The sequence below is a fragment of the Rattus rattus genome, chromosome 16, assembly GCF_011064425.1.
Source record: "Rattus rattus isolate New Zealand chromosome 16, Rrattus_CSIRO_v1, whole genome shotgun sequence".
NCBI lineage: Eukaryota > Metazoa > Chordata > Mammalia > Rodentia > Muridae > Rattus > Rattus rattus.
Window position 1 is genome coordinate 9,943,762 of NC_046169.1, and position 7,522 is coordinate 9,951,283.

At 48.8% G+C, this 7,522-nt stretch overlaps 2 pseudogenes; one reads left to right on the forward strand and one right to left on the reverse strand.

Annotated features, from left to right (window-relative positions):
• Nucleotides 1–5: 5 nt before the first annotated feature.
• On the reverse strand, nucleotides 6–4,199 carry LOC116885871 (annotated as a pseudogene).
• A 457-nt stretch (nucleotides 4,200–4,656) lies between these two features.
• Nucleotides 4,657–5,077, forward strand: LOC116885722 (annotated as a pseudogene).
• The last annotated feature ends 2,445 nt before the right edge of the window (nucleotides 5,078–7,522 follow it).

Consider the following 7,522-nt stretch of genomic DNA (forward strand, 5'->3'; position numbering starts at 1 on the left):
AATACTCACAGAGCCAGGAAGAAGTGCATTGGCCTATACTGCCAGGAGAAGAGCCCAGCACGGCTGAAATAAGCTATGACCATAGACAGGAGATACTGATGGAGAGAGGAGACAAGAGAGGAGCAGTCACACCCTGGAGAGGAGGACGGTAGGGAGAGAGGAAGGGTGGCGGAGGTGGGCATGAGGTTCAGAGAGGAGCCTGGAGTTTTGGTTCCTGCAGGGTGGGCAATGGAGGGTGAGAGGGCACAAGCAGGTGCCCTTGCTGCTCCTGCATGGCTGCATGGCTTGTTGCAGCCTGTATGAGGGTGGCTGGCTCTGGGTCAGTTCTGAGGGAGGGTTTAGGCCATCAGGGACAAGGAGGAGCTTGTCCAGCTGAAGCTAAGGACCCCAGAGAGTTGTGAGGAGAGAGGAAGCAATTCCCAAGGTAAAATGGTGGCCTTGGGCTCAGATCCCAAGGACCCCAATGAAGCAAAGGAGCCTCCTGTCCACTCTGGAAGATGCTGCCAGTCCTTGCAGAGAGACACTGACAGGATATCAAGGGCCAGGCCCGTGTGGGTTCAGGTGGAACCACTGAGGGACAGAGGAGTGTGGGTCAGTGAGGTCTCTCCCCAGGCAGGACAGGAGCAGGGGGCCAGCTCAGCGCAGGACTCCTCACCTTGTCTGACACCCTCAGCATCTTGTCCCAGTTCAGGAATTTTTTCACCACAGGATCCTCTGTGAAGGAAGCACACTTGTTATAGTGTGAACCGGGACAGCTTGGGAGCTGCAGCCGGGAGAACCAGCTCCCTGGGGGAGGGTTCAGATTGAGCCCAGAAGCAAAGGCTAAAGCGGCCAGGTGGTGGCAAGGACTCCACCCGAGCCTCCAGGCAGGAGGCTTAGAATACAGTGGCTCTGCCAGGTCATCCTCAGAATCCGATGACAAGTCCCTCTTCCGCTTTGGGCTGCTGGATGGAGGCTGGGCGCTGGCTTCCACCCTTGGTTCTATGTGAAGAAAGCCCACCCAGTGTGAGGCTCAGGCTTGATGCTCTCAACCCTGTCCCACAGCACCCCAAACACCCCAAACCTCTTCAGCTGCTGCCTTTCCCCAAACCATCGTGTGGTTTCCCTTCCCTCAATCTGAGGAGATCTCAAGAATGGAGCTCTGGGAAGACACCATTTTCCACTGGGCTGCTTAGCCCCATGGAGTGTGGCCCTTCATAAATGATGTTACAGAAGCCCGTGATATCATCAGCTTTGCAACCTGAAAACCAGCTTGAAAGTTACTCTAACTTTCAGTTTGATGTTTCCACTTTGTCTGAGGGTCTGGGGTTGACACACACAATCTCCTTCCACCTAGACTCATTCCATCAACGGCACCGTCTTCCCTGTCTGTTTCCTACTTTCCCCTTGTTACTTGTTGAGGGCTGAGGCTGGAGCGGTGCCTCCATGGTTAAGGGTGTTTGCTGTGTAACCATAAGGACCTGAGTTCAAATCTTAGTGTCCATTTATTCTCCAGACACAGTCTTTCCGGTATCTGTAAACCTGGCCGTGTGTGTGTGTGTGTGTGTGTGTGTGTGTGTGTGTGTGTGTGATTGTGTGTGCATGTGTGTGTGTGCATGTGTGATTGTATGTGTGCACGTGTGTGCATGTGTGTGTGTGTGTGTCTGTGTCTGTGTGTGTGTGAGAAGCAGAAACAGGATAATCTTGGGGTTCATTGACTGCCATCCTTGCTGAGAAATAAGTCACAGAGTGATAGAGTGTACCTGATCCTCTCCTCTGTCCTCTTGCACACTCACTGGTCTGCATAGGAGTACACACACACACACACACACACACACACACACACATATACACACCACAATCAACACACACAAAGCTGAAGAGAGGTAGAGGAAGAAACTTGTGGTTTCCCAGAAATACAAATGCACAAACCCTTGGATTAAGCCTCACTGATTCCAATAGCAGAAGGCAGAGGCCTGGCCAAACCATCAACTGATGATACACATGCAGATTTAGAGAACTGATTTCCACAAGTTGTCATTTGACCTCCATATGTGTGCCCCACAAGCACACGTGCACACACTAGATAAATAACGGGGAAACGTTTCGTTAAAAAAAAAAAAAGAAGAAGAAGCAAAGGGGCTGGAGAGATGGCTCAGCGGTTAAGAGCACCGACTGCTCTTCCAGAGGTCCTGAGTTCAAATCCCAGCAACCACATGGTGGCTCACAACCATCTGTAATGAGATCTGATGCCCTCTTCTGGTGTGTCTGAGGACAGTGACAGTGTACTCATCTATAATAAATAAATAAATAATTTTTAAAAAGCAAAGTTTCTGTAAAGGAAGTAGCCATGGGGGGAGGGAGGAACATTCCTGAGAGGGAAGCTGGGAAGGAAGGCTGACTTTGCTGGGCAGAGGTGGGCCTGGAGACATTCTCTCCTCCTGCAACTTTTGCTACCTGTGTAAACATGGAGACCTCAGAGGGAGGCTCAGCCAGGGTATCCGGCCTTCATTTTTCCACAGTGCACGAGTCTGCACCTCGGGCCTTCCCTTTGATCTGTGGTGAGCAGCTGTCTCTGACTACTGCGGGGAAACAGATTCTTTTGTGACCCCTATTACCTAGAGAGGCCCTTGGAGCAGAGTGGAGCAGGGAACCCCCAGCTGCTCTTCTGCCCATGGCGGAATCTCCAGGTTTTCTGCCTCAGTTGGTCACCTTCACCAGATGGAGTAAATGCAGGAAACTGGGGGCTGGAGTTTAGCTCAGCATAGACTGTACTTGCCCCAGGGGCATGAGGACCTGAGTAGCCACTCCCCAACACCCTCGCACAAAGCCAGTGGGCATAGGCATGGCAACTTGCCTGTGATACCAGTGCTCAGAAATGGAGACGGGAAATCCCACAGGCAGCCTGGCTAGCTAGGCCAGCAGGTGAGCTCTGGGTTCAGGGGACTCTGAAAGAGAGGAGGGTAAGTAAGGCAGGCATCTGATGTCAACCTCTGGTCTCCACATACATTGACTCATGCATGTGTCTGCATGTGCACCCTTACACACACACACACACACACACACACACACACACACACACACACACACACACACACACGAGTCTGGGAAGTCCAAGTCCCAGTCCAGATGCAGACTTCACGATTCACTAATCAAGAAGGGGAAGGGACAAGGCTCAGTCTAGAGAATCCAGTAGTGCCATTTTGTGGAAGTCACTGGGTTGGACCTCAGAACTCGAGGCCTCGGGCCAGATTAGGGAGGAATAATGTGCACCAGGCACAAAGCCCTCCACTGAGAGCATCCAGTGTAGAGTAAGGGAATGGCGAGGGCCCGGCTTCCCTCCTCATGTCAGTCTTCAAGACTTCCATACAGGTTGCCATGGAGACATGGTCCTGTTCCCTCTCATTGCCACTTAAACTGATGGGGATGGAAAGATGGTCAGTGGCTGAGAACACTGATTGCTCTTCCAGGGGACCTGGGACTAATTAATTACCAGCACCCACATGGCGGGTCACAAGCATCTGTAACTGTAGTACCTCGAGGGTCTGATGCCTTCTTCTGGTCTTCAGTGGTACTGCACACATGTGGTGTGCAGTCAGGCATGCAGGCAACACACACACCCAAAAGCAAATTATATTTATGTGTTACATGTGCATGTGTATTCATACGTGTGCATATATGCATGTATGTGCAATCAGAGGCAAACATCTGGTCTTCCTCAGGCACTCTCCGCCTTATTGAACATTTTCATTTCATTTTTGGAGCGGGGGTGGGGGTAGGGTTAGCAGGTATGGAAGCCATAGGACAGCCTGCAGGAGTCATCCCTCCCATTGGATCTCGTGGGTCACAAGGATCAATCTGAAATGGTCAGGTTTGGCAGCAGGGGCCTTTACCCATTGGGCAGTATCACCAGCCCTCCCTCTGCCTTGCGTTTTTGAAGACAGGTTTCCCATGGAGCCTGGAACCTGGAATCATGGAGCCATCTTCAGAGCCCCTGGTTGTAATTTTCCCTCAACTGGAAGAATACAGGCGCAGCCACTTCCCAGAAGCCACAGAGAGAAGCTCCAGTTATGGGCAGGATGAGTTCCCACGGCAGATGGATTGAGGGGGCAAGAGGAGTGGAAAGGTTGTGCACTCACGGGTGGAGGACCCAGTGCTTAGATTGAAGAAAGCAGATTTAGTCGGCATGGCGACAGGGGCAAGCCCCAGGGCACAACCATCCCGAGGTTGCCTGCAAAGGTTAACAATTCAGTTCGTAGCGCTTGCCTAGCAAGCGCAAGGTCCTGGGTTCAGTCCCCAACTCTGAAAAAAAACAACAATTTAGTTCGTGGCATAGTTGTTATTCTAGAGATAGAGAGGTGGAGGAGGGGCAGGGGCTGATATGACGACCTTTCCACACAGGCCTGTTAACGGGAGAAAGTCCTCACGTGCCCAGCCTAAGCAAGCCACCCAAACAAGATTGAGAAGCCACCTGTAATCCCAACACTAGGGAGGCTGAGACAGACTCCAGTCCAGCCTGGGCTACATAGTTAGACCTGTTTTAAAGACAAACAAATCGTATGGGGAGCTGGATGGATTGCTTAGTTGCTAACATGTCTGCTGCACAAATATAAGAACCAGAGTTCAGACTTTAGCACCCACGTTATAAAAAGGAAAAGGAGGAATCTTGGCTCCAATATGACCAAAAAAAGGAGAAACAACGGTCGTGCCAAAAAGGGCCGCGGCCATGTGCAGTCAATTCGCTGCACGAACTGCGCCCGGTGCAGGCCCAAGGATAAGGCCATTAAGAAGTTTGTCATTCGGAACATTGTAGAAGCCGCTGCAGTCAGGGACATATCTGAAGTAAGCGTCTTCGACGCTTACGTGCTTCTCAAGCTCTATGTCAAGCTGCACTACTGAGTGAGCTATGCCATTCATAGCAAGGTCGTCAGGAATCGATCTCCTGAGGCCCGGAAGGACCGAACACCCCCACCACGATTCAGACCTGCTGGCGCTGCACCACAACCTCCACCAAAGCCCATGTAAAGAGGTGATTTCATGAAGGCAGAAAGAAAAATACCATGGAAAAATAAAACTGAAGTTATACTTTAAAAAAAATTTTAAAAAAATAAAAAAGAAAAGGAAGTAGATGCACTACGTCTACCCATAATCCCTGTGCTGGGGAGACAGAGGCAGGAAGATCCCTGAGTTCAAGGCCAGTCTGGTCTACAGACTGAGTCCCAAAACAGCAAGGGCTACACAGAGAAACCCTGTCTGGAAAAACAAAACAAACAAACAAACAAAGATGGAGAGTAATTGAGAAAGACACATAACACTGACCTCTAGTCTACACACACACACACACACACACACACACACACACACACACACACACACACACACACACACACGGTAATAAAAAATTAAGAATTAATGTAAAATGAGAAGCTGGAGAGATGGCCATGAAGTTAAAGTGCTTCTCAGGCAAGCGTGAACACCTGAGTTCAGATCACCAGTGACTGGGTGTGGCTTGGATCTAGGCGGGCATGACTTTGGATCTGGGTGGGTGTGGCTTGGATCTGGGTGGGTGTGGCTTGGACTTGGGTAGGTGTGGCTTGTACCTGGGCGGGTGTGGTGGCTCATCTCTAATTCTCTACCTCTGAAGGCAGAGACAAGGGATCCTCAGAGCAAGCCAGGAAGTGAGACTATACATTCTGATTTGATTTGAGAGACTGTGATTGAGAGAGCGAGCCTCACTGACTAAGATAGAACCTTCCATATGCTGCGACCCTACAGTTCCTCATGCTTTGGTGACCCCCAACCATAAATTTATCTTTGCTGCTACTTTACTTCATACGTATAATTTTGCTACTGTATGAATTGTAATGCAAATATCTGATATGCAGATGGCTTTAGGTTATCTCTGTGAAAAGGTCACTCGACCCCCAAACGGGTTTCTACTCATAGGTTGAGAACCACTGAGGTGGAAGAATGAATGATTGAGGGTAATTTCTGAGCACATGTGAATGGGCATGAGTAGACACACATGCATCAGTGCACATGCAAAAACATGCATACACGTTCACACTACACACAGATAGATACATAGGTAGATAGATAGATAGATAGATAGATAGATAGATAAATAGATAGATGGATAGATAAAATGAGGAAAGTTCAGTAAAAAATTGATGGACAGTTGTGAAATGGACTTGTTTGTTTGTTTTTTACATAAATATGTATGCAGGTATCTTCTCTGCACACCAGGAGAGGTTACCAGATACCATGGGAGCCTCCTCTCCTGGATAGCACCCAGGAGATCACTACAGAGGAACGCACCCAGGACAGATCAGGGGGTGTCTGCCGGCTGATGTATGCACGAGCAAAATGTGATTCATCCACACAATTACTGAACCTTAAGATGAGCTAAAGGGCCTGGGAGGAGGTTCCACAGGTAAAAGCTCTTACAGGGAAAGCTGGATAACCTGAGAAAGTCACATCCCAGAGCTGAAGTCAAAACAAAACAAACAAACAAAACATAACATAACAAAAGAGAAAAACCCAAACCGGATTCAACAGCTTATCAGGGATCCCGGCGATCCTACAGCAAGACTGGAGGAGGAAAGGAGAGACAGCCAGAAGATAATGGGTCAAGAGCCTGCCTTCAGGAAGTTTTCAGTCCAGCTAGCCCAGAGCGCCCAGCATCGGAACAACACAAGAGGCAGCCAGGAACAAGTGGAGCAAGAGAATCAACTCCTAAAAGTTGTTCTCTTGACCGCACAGGCATCATGGCATGTGTGTTCACATTCATACACAAATGAGAACCATCTACAAGGAAGGAAATGTTACCATATACGTTATCTATGCCCATCAGGTGCGCACATTGATAATACAGATCTCCCCTTACTGCCTCTCAGTTCAAAGTGCACCCTCTTTGCTCGCTTCATGGGAATAGAGTTGATCGTTTTAAATCACATTTTACAGTCACGACGATGTTAGTCCTTGTGAGGGGGAGATGCTGTGTGAGGCAAGGTGACTAATTACTCTCTGAGCAGAAAATTCATCTAACTTGCCCGACATCACACTTGCTCTTAGAATATACCTGCTCGATTTTACATCCATCTCCATAGAAATGGTGCTGCTACCCTAAGAGGAGTTTGCTGTTGACCTTATCTTTAAGAGTGCATGAGGTTATTAGCATTTTATTTAATTTCATAATTTTCCCTTAAAGTGTTTTTGTATTGGTATGAAATATTTCTGTAACTGTATGTATAATCCGTGTTCTCTTGCAACAGTCCACTGGTCCCCCCCCCCTTTAAAACATATTATGTGGGAGCTGTGATTTAGAGCACTGACTGCTCCTCCAGAGGTCCTGAGTTCAATTCCCAGCCACCACATGGTGGCTCACAACCATCTGTAATGGGATCCGACGCCCTCTTCTGGTGTGTCTGAAGACAGGGACAGTGTACTTATATACATAAAATAAAGCTTTAAAAACAAATCACGTGTATGGATATTTTGTCTGCATATTTGACTGTTTAACATGAGCAAACAGTGCTCATGC